Below are 10386 nucleotides of genomic sequence, written 5' to 3'. Positions count from 1 at the left end.
TCAGAAATGAAATTTATTTGTAAATCATTAGACATGGGATAAAATTTACTTTTGTAAATATGTTCATAAAAATGTTTGCTTTTAAGAGACTTAGGATGTTACATTAGTATATAATATTTTGCTAAAACTTAGTAAGTACTTCTAATTTTGCCATCTCCATTATAAAATAATAATTAATAATAATGAGTCCAGCTTTGAGGTAGTTCATGGAGTGACAGTCACTCAGCGCTCATCTCAGTGATAGTAAATGATGCGCTTGAAAACATAAATGTCTGAACTTCAAACACGATTAAGTAATTCGCTTTATTCTCCCCTGTGTTGTGCCTTGTTCTATATCCCTGCTGTTATTTTTTCCCTTTATTCTGATCAATTCCCTCTGAGGTGAATTGAACACCTGGCTTACCTTTGGTTTGTGCATTGTTAAAAGATTTTGTCTATGTTTAATATAATCTGCGGTTGATTCTACAAATATCTACTGGTTGTTCCCTATTTTTTATTAGAAAAATACTTCTATGCAATAGAGTACAATTTTCAAATATCACTACATTTTCCATCCTATTTCTCTTTGAACACATCAATGGCTGACCAGCACAGGATTTAACTGAGATGAAATGGATACATCAAGTTTTTAACCTTCAGATGTAGTTAAGTGTTTGCAACAAATACTTCCCTAAGTGGAAATCTCCTACCTGCATTTATTATCAGGTAGAATATTTTCAGGGAAGATTTACAAGTATAAAGCATAAAGTTTTATAAAAGTGCTTCTATTTTCATTTTACATAAAAAAATAGTCATGATAATTAAGACTTCTGGAAGGCTTTCTGTATTACCATGTGCTCCCTCCTCGACTGAATTCTCATTTTGGAGATGACATAACCAAGACAGAGAGGCAGACAAATAACTTGGAAGAAAAATCTTGATATGAACCATCTTATGAACTTCAGCAGTAGGATCTCAAAGCCTGAGGTCTTAACCTCAGCTCTGCACACCATGGCCTCCTGGAGGGGAAATGAACCAGCCAGGAGCTGACAGCACCTGGGTATCTCGGGGAGAAAAGGAGAGTGACAGACAGGAGCTTCTGAAAATATGCACTTCTCACTGATACTCACCCAGGTAATAAAAAGATATCCAATAGCTGCTGGCTATAGTAATATGTCAAATAGCAGGCATGGAGCATTCCAGATAGATTAATTTTAGAGTTAACTAGAAGGAAACAAGATCAAAACTAATATAATGATTTACAATACCATTGTCTGCTAAATGGAGAGTTTCAATAGACTTCTAAATGATTTCTCCACCTCACTCTCCATTTTAAACAGAGCAGCAAAAGTGATTTTCAAGTATATAAAATCTTTAACACATTAAAAATCCTTCAGTGACTTTCTACTGCACTTAGACTAAAATCTACATTTCTTAACTTAGAATGTGAGACCTTATCCATTTGTCCCTAAACCCATACTCCCTCCTGCAGTGGGTTTTCCTCTGCACTTCAGCTCTCTGGTCTTCTTCCAACAGAAAATTTTAAAAAATCGAAATAAAGCAAAAAAAAAAACACAAAAAAACAAAAACAAAAACAAAGTCCAGCCACATGATGGAGCTCCTGTAGAAATGACAAAGTTGGACCTGAGACTCTTCCAGGACTACTTTTCTCCTACTCTTCGCTAACTTCTACTCAAGGTACAAATTTGACTTTGCATGTGGAGCTTAATCAGAGTAGATTTCCTGAACTACCTTATCTCATGAAGGTCCCACCGGATAGATTTTCAGAGTACCCTTCTTTCCTTTCACAGCCCTTATCAAAATTAGCAATGACATGTTGATGTGTATCTTTCGTTCTTTCATTGATATCTCTCTTTCAGAAATATGAGCTCACATAGACACAGAGTTTGAATGCGTATGTGTAACCTTATAGAGTCCACCACACGGCACACGTTGACAAGGATATACCCTTAGTGGGTGTTCCAAGAATATATATTTAGTTTTTAAATGGATAAAAGCTTAATACCTTAAGCACTTCAATCCTTCGATTTCATCTTTTGTTTGTATTAACGTCTTTCTAACCTGGGTCTGTGGTCTGTATGCCTTGGTAAATAGAACAATTTAATACACCATAACCTTGCTCTCATGGTTCACAGTCTATGCTGCAATATGGCTTTAAAGCTAGCCTTTAAGCAGTCAGTAATGAGGACACTTTAAAAATGAACTAGGAGTGCCGTCATCAACAGGATCATCCGGGATTTTGTTACAAAAACAACTACTTGGCCTCCGTTTACAACCGATGGAGTCACTGTCTCTAGGGGTAGAACAAGAAATCTGGATTTTAACTAAGCTCTTTGGATGGATCTTACAAATAACTAATGTTTGAGAAGCATTGCTCTAAACAGATTTAAGTTTTTATGAGCCTACTTATTTATGTGCATTTATTAATTAAGCCATGCCTATAATGTCAAGTCATGGCCCATAAGCTTCAGAATGTACCATAGATGATAACTTTTCAATAAATTAACGTACAGGAGTCTTTTATTATCTGGCCTCTGTGCATACCAAAATGAATGAGGGAACCAGTAAAATGTAAAAGACACGTAATCAGTTTGCCTAATTTCTTCATCTTGCCAGTTGCTCACAACTTTATCATTTCTACAGGAGCTCCATCATGTGGCTGAGCTTTGATTTTTTTTTCTTCTTGTAGTTATCCAAAAATCATTAAATTATGAATTAAAAGTTCATGACTAGAAAAAATTCATGCTTTTTCAGAGTTCTACAGCTGAGAACTATTTATAATCATGCTTTCTTTGTTGATTATTGTTTTTGTTGATTATTTGGCCTCCTGTTTTGGAAATTAGGAAACAGTATGGACAATTGATGCCGGAAATATAGCACCAATGGTTCTTCAGTGTCATTACACCGTGCTTCCAACTGGGTTCTAAAAAAAGTCAAATGATAAATTCCTGTAATAATTGTGATTGGGGATTGAAAGTTTCCCAACTGGATGTTTTTATGAGATAAATTATTTCACCCTGCCTCTCCATGTAACTTATAAAAATAAAAAGAAAGAAAGAAAAGAATATAAGAGTGTGTAAATGGTTTATACCCTTCGTGAGAAAGTCAGGAAGGTGCAGACGTAAGAGGAGACAGAGAGATTCAAGAAAATAGCAATGTTTATGGTACCCACAGGTCCTAGAGACAAGAGGCCCAGCGTGCCACATGGGGCGCCCTAAGGAAGCCACCAGGGTGGTCAGGAAGCAGAAGACAAGGTGTAGGGCAGAGCCTGGGCCATGGCATTTATTGAGCATTGACAGGAAAGGCAAAGAGGTGCAGGGTAAGCAGTCTAGGATTTGGCTAATTTGAGTAATTATGGAGGCCTTTTGGCTGCAAGGGTGGTTCCTCATTGACTGGCACCTGGCCTTGGCATCTTTAAGGCAGAGGAATATTGCTTCTCGGGTGCAAGGGCCAGAAAGGGGAGTTGGGGAGGTGAGGTTCTGGATTGAATAGTTCACATATCAAAAGCATGTTCCTGTCTGGGCACTTAATTGTCTCTAAGAATTGGCTACTTTAGGGAGGGGCAGTCCTTCCTCCATCAGAAAGGAGTTTTGAGATTTCAAAATATCATAACATCCCCCAAATTAAAAATCTTTATGATACAGTAAGCGTGTGTGCTCGTGTGTGCTCATGTGTGTGTAACCCAACACCTATGTTTTTGCATGACATTAATTACAGAAATAATATTTAAAAACTTCATCATATGAAAGGAAGGCAAGAAAAAGGAAAGGGCCACAAACCAATCAAAATTGATTTTTTGATATTAAAATATCATTAAAATTGATATTTAATAGCACTAATAGAATAATTTTAATTTGAAATTAAAATAGAAATTTTAATATTTTGATATTAAAATAGAAAGAGTATATAATGGGATTTACTCAAAAATATTTTTCAAAGGAAGAGGGATCAATCTTACACTAGGCACCAGCTATTTAAAAATAAAATATACACAGTTCCTATAATCAGTTTCTTCAAATTTATTAGAAACATTCTGTATTTACTATAAATTACAATATAAATGTGTGTTAGAGCAAGGATTTTGAATGTCCTTAGTCCACAGAATTTTTAATAGGTTTACAGACCTCATTAACCACGTAACTGAAATGCTCACATTCAGTTGTTCCTTATCCTCCATCACTTAGTCTCATTCCAAGCTCCTCTGCATGTACAAATATCACAATTAGAGAAATGGTGTTTCACTGATGACACACCAAAGAAGTCAATTTGTAAGCAAAAAATCTACAGTGAAATGTTAATTGATGAAAGAAACAGACACCATAAGTTTGAGAAGACCACAGAATCATTCTCCATTAGCAAGGTGTTCTATTTAAATATAATTTGTTATTTATCACAAAAGTAATTATGAAACCACTTAAATTCTACAATTCTATCTTAAACATACATATTGCAGTCCCAATTCACTACAGACTAAAAGTCAATGTGATGCTCTTCAGGTTTCTGTAATATTTTTAACACATTTAATATTGGTGACCATTTTATTTTAGAAAAACTACTTTAAAATCAAATAAGTAAACTTCATTTCATGTCTACTGCCTTTGAAAGAGCATTTGAGTTAGGTACCGCTCATGTCTACATAAATAAAGTCATAAATAAAGTTTCAAAATCTGAAGAATATCTAAAACATAATCATGCAGAAATAAAGTAAAACAGTGTATCTATAAAATACATGATGTAATACTAGCTTAATACCACCTGCTAGGAAAAAGAAGTAACCACAGTATCCCCAAGGGATATTCTTTTCTGTTTAGATAGAAATAAAGGAGTGAAATGTCAGTTCAGATTAACGCTAATCGAACACCTTCGTGAATGTTAAATTCTATGTATTTGGCGTCTAATTTATTTTCCAATAGTTGTTTTTGCTTTTGAACTGCATTTTCTTACGCCATTTTAATCTTTAAATTCTGGCTCACTGCCCGTAATTTAATGTTTGCTTTTCCATATTTGGTAAGGAAGTTTCGGCTGAAAATGGAAAGATGGGAAGAGTTTTGACCCTCACATTTCCTCCTGCTGTTACTCCTTAGGTCCCATTATCACCCAGCAATTAAGAGACTCTAAGCAGAAATTCTTATTTTTTACCTTTGGTCTTCCTATAAACTAACTCCTAAATAAAAATATGCAGCATTTATAAGTCTCAATGTACCAAAAATGAAGAATATGAAAGAAGCAACTATTGGCACAACGTGAAGATATTTCATATCTTATTTGTCAATCTATTTGTAAATTTCTTCAACTGCAACCATCATTAAACATTGTATTAAAATTTTAAGCTATTAAATTGACAGATAGATTGGTCAATATACTTCACATGACTTAAAATACTCTCCAATAATATTCCAGAATTCTCTAAAAGGATACTTTATTATATGGTGCATTTTATCAGATAAATGCTTTAAGAATAACATTTTAAAAATGCATTCCTTATAAAAGTAATAAAACTGGTGCTGGAATACCATCTATTTTGTAGCAAGAGGTCTTCAAATGCAAACTGACTTCCAAATTACATTGTATTTATATAACATAGAACAGTATACAAATTCAAACACTATACATGCCTATCTTTGAAAGTGTACTGTGTAAACTAAAAGGTTTTTACCAAACTCAACTATAGGATAATAACAATAATAATCAGAGGAATTAAAATATACACTGTAATTATAACATAGCAATGCACTATAAATTTTAATTTTGTTTGTGAGAATTTATACTTTATTTAATATAGTAAATAAGAAATTTGCTTACATATTTTATCATTCAAAAATTTTTTTAAATAGCTCATTCTTTTCCAGGAACCTGATTAATACTATTAATTGTCAACCTGAAAAAAAAATATAAAATAAATTTCAAAAATGAACAAAATTTGCCTGAGAAACTATGCCCCAAATAAAGTGAGACTATTCAGTGACAAATAAGGAAAATTAAGTATCTATTACAGCATTAAAGAGTATCAATTCACTGTTTGCTCTTTTACAATGACATTCATCAGTCAACTTACCTATAAATTGATTGTACTGGTATTGCACTCAGAATAGTTTAAAACTTTTGAAACCCAAATGCTATTGCAATTTGGCATGCATTATGTAAAAATAATTGATATCAAATAAATTATTACAGAGTAGAAAACAAACACCTTAGCACAGATGTCTAATTCCCATATATTGCAAAATAAATCATGGGTTGGTTTGCCATGTTGCAAAACTCTGCACTATTATCTAAATTAAAAAATCAGGACAAGTAAATGGCTACGTTAACCTTTTGGAATTACAATTTAATTATTCTCCACACACCAGTTCACATTTATGCAAGTTTTTCTTCTGAATTAATAAGTCATTTCATTTAATTGCTCAAATGGTGTTCAAAGTTCTGATTTTTACAAGCACACCTATATCGGTTTATTTTGGGAAAACAGGAATCTTTAAAGTTCTTCTTTATTAAAATAGCTATGTATCGTTTGCCAAAAATCGTTAACAGGGCTAAAGATTTGGTATTTTATAATTTGTCCTGGACATAGAATATACAATACAGTCATGAGTTATCTGTGTATAAGAATGATGTTCTTCAGTCTTACACTGAATGCTATTTAAGTATTTAAATAAAATTATTTGTTAAAGCATCTTTTGTAACATTGTAGCCTTATATCACGTGCCAAAAGCTGCCTTTAAATTGTCTGAATTCTATCACTTTCTCACACTTAGGTTTTATAGTAATTATTTTAAAAGGTATGTATGTAGTAAGTTATTGTAACTAGACTGCACTGCCAGTAAGACTTGGTCTTCAAAAATATTTACTGCTTGATTATTGACTGCCACTTATATTTTTATTGCTCATGAATAAGACACACACAGAGATATGAGATTAAAAGACACAACTGTTGTTGGAGAATCGGTTCTAGCCTCGTTCAGGAAAGAATTCAAGAGCAAGGCATAGTAAAGTGAAAGCAAGTTTATTTAAAGAGATACATGCCCATAGACAGAGTGCGGGCCGTCTCAGAAGGCAAGGGAGAGAGAGACCAGGAGGTGCAGAGCTCTGAGGTTTTATGGGCTTGGTAATCTCATATGCTAATGAGTAGGAGGGTTATTCCAACTGCTTTAAGGAAGGGGCAGAGATTTCCACGAATTGGGCCCCTGTTCACTTTTTGACCTTTTAAGTTCAGCCTAGGAACTGTCATGGTGCCTGTGGGTGCACCATGAGGCTCAAGGTCTACTGGAAGTCGAATCTTCTGCCATCTTGGTTCTAACCAGCTTGTCCTGTCCTCAATTGCTTTGTCATTCCTTCAGTGGTCATGCCCTACCCACTTCCCTCCTGTCTCACAACCTTCCTGGAACTGTTACAGCTGTTCCGGGTTCCCTCCTTCTGTGGCATCCATCCAGAGCACAGTGGAAAGAACACTTGATATACAGTTAGACTCACTCAAGTATGAATCCTGTTCCTGTAACTATTAACTGGGGGATGTGATCTTAAGTAAATCATTATCTTCCTTGAGATTAAATATCTTCATTATAAAATAGGGATTCAAATATTGCCCCCTATAAAACCATTATAAATTTTAACTTGATGCATCAAGGTTTTCTTTGTCTTTTCAGATGCCCTCTATGGACTGCCCAAGGCTTTCCCGTGATTTCCATGAATTGGGGGAATCCTTTACGACTTCTGCCTCAAAGTTCCTGGAATCTCGCCACAAACAAGTTATTCTCTTTTCTTTTTCTTGCCAGATTTTAAACTCAATCCCTTTTTTCTCATTTCCCACAAACATTATTTTCAGAATATACCCAGTAGATTTAAAGATAAACATAACATGGTCTATTGTAATTTAATCTAGGACATCATATAAAACATACGTATAGGAGACTTCAGAAAATGATGGGAGATTCGAATCCTCAGTCTTAAAAGGCCTTGAGCCCTCAAATGTCTCACTAATTTACTCTGTAAGTTTTGTGCATTTCTTTGTTGTTGTTTGTCAGCCTGTTTTCAGCCCCTTCTCCTCTCTTTTGTCTTCCATCAACATTTTTATTGCCAAACAGGGCACCTATTTATATTTTGCTTGTTAACTTATGCATGTGCATATGCATGAATTTATTTATTTGATTCCTTCTAGCCTATGACCTCAATTTCAACATTTCCTACAGCAGGTACTTCCTGCACTAAACCAAGACAGCTTGTTCACTGAAATAACCTTTGGTGCCAGATGTAAAAAGATACAATTTGCAATATCTGTACTGATTAAGTAAGACCTAATTAAGATCCCCAGGCTAATATATGACACATAATCATTAATCAAAGCAAGTTATCCCCCTTCCCTTTTATAAATAAACCAGAAAACAGATGAAATGATGGATTTCCTATGAGTGAACTTACCCACAGACCACACCAGTGAATTTGTACTCTGGGAGCAGAAGTTGCACATAAACAAAAGAGTTACACAGTGAGTCTATTCTCTAACACCAATAAAAATAAAAATATTAATTGTCTTGAAAGACAGATCGTGAGATGCCTTCCGGTTTTCCTCCTCTCCTAGTATTCATGCCCTGTGCCATCCCTGCTCCTTGAATGTCAAAGAGGGCCATGATTTGCTCCTGATCATGGAACATGGCAAAGATGATGGCATGTCCTTTCCATGATTGTGTTACTTAAGATCATAAGTTCTGTCTTACTAGGAGACACTCTCTACAACTCTCACCCAAGTCTCTTTATGGGAAAGTGCAAGTGACAAACAACTGAATGTGGCTTCCAGCCAACAGCAAGCAGGTGACTGAGGATCTCAGTTCTTAAAGCACTGAATCCTGCCAACAGCCATATAAACTTGGAAGTGCATCCTTCCTCAGTCAAAACTCAGATGACACCACAGCCCTAGCCAGCACCTCCTTGTTAGCAGGTTTGTGAGATCTTCAAGCAGAAAACCCAACTAAATCACACCCAGACTCTTGATCACTGAAACTGAGAAAATAAGCTTGAGCTGCTTCAAGCTGCTAAGTGAATGGTAATACTGTTACACAGCAAAAATGAGATCCAGAATATGTCAGCAATGGAAACAAAATTAAGTGCTTTTACAATAGTTTAGTGTGAAAAATGTTAAACATATGCAAAGGTCAAAACAATTGTACACAAACACTGATATAAATAACCCAGCAGTGCTCTCATCAGGCTTATGACTAACTGACATTATGGAGAATAACATCACAGGCAGACCTCATTTCATCGCACTTTGCTTTTCTGTGTCCCACAGATACTCCAATTTACAGATTGAAGGTTTGCAGCAACCTGGTGTTGACCAAGTTTATTGGTGCCATTTTTCCAACAGCATTTAATTTACTCACTTCATGTCTCTGTGTCACATCTGGTAATTCTCGCAACATTTCACCCTTTCATTATTATTATGTTTGTTAAGGTGATCTGTGATCGGTGGTCTTTGATGATGCTATGACAACTCACTGAAGCTTCTGATGATGGTTAGTACTTTTTGGCAATACATTATTTTTTAATTAAGGTACTTACATTGGTGTTTTAGACACACTGCTGCTGCCCACTTAATAGACTACAGCATAGTGTAAACATAACTTTTATATGCATTGAGGAAAAAATTGTGTGACTTACTTTATTGCAACATTCACTTTACTACAATGGCCTGAAACCAAGCCCAGGGTATCTTTGAGATATGCCTGTGTCCTATAAGAAGCAAAAAACTTAAGTAAAGGAGTTAATTGGTATACACACTTACATTTTTTAAATAATCCAATATTTTCTAACAAATCTTATTCAATTGTATTGATTAATTTCCATGAAGTTTTTCCCTTACAAGAATAGAATATTATTCTTGCACAGGCCTTGCTCATCTTCTCTGCATCATTCCAATTTTAGTATAAGCACTGCCACAGCAACCACAAGGGTAGGATGTTATCAGTCAACGACCGAAAAATTAACAAAGAACGTTCTTAATATTTACTAGCTTACATCTGATATATACCTTAGTAGAAAGGAAATTAGAATCAATTCTTATCTTTGGAAAAAAATTAAAGTGCAATTTTTTCCTGAGGAAAAAAATTACAACATGACTTTATTTTGTATTTGAAAGACAGAAGCAAACTAATTACATTTACAATCGGATCGGATGGATGCCAAAGTTGTTTTTATGAATAGATAACATAGGGGATGCTGACTATGTATTAGATATCTTATTGTCATAAATGTTATAAGAATTTAATGCAATGACAGCCATCATATCCTCCTGATTTCTCTTCCTGTATACAATACTCTTTTTTCTTTAGAAATCATTTTTGTTGTTGTTGTTCAGGGAAAATAGTAGCATGATAAAGGACACATTACTTTGCT

General features: G+C 34.7%; 1 pseudogene; it reads right to left on the bottom strand.

Moving 5' to 3' along the window:
- Positions 1-9835: 9835 nt before the first annotated feature.
- On the bottom strand, positions 9836-9935 carry LOC116285274 (U6 spliceosomal RNA; annotated as a pseudogene).
- Between the last annotated feature and the right edge of the window lie 451 nt (positions 9936-10386).

The sequence above is a fragment of the Vicugna pacos genome, chromosome 23, assembly GCF_048564905.1.
Source record: "Vicugna pacos chromosome 23, VicPac4, whole genome shotgun sequence".
NCBI classification, from domain to species: Eukaryota; Metazoa; Chordata; class Mammalia; order Artiodactyla; family Camelidae; genus Vicugna; species Vicugna pacos.
This window is presented reverse-complemented; position numbering and strand designations above follow the sequence as displayed.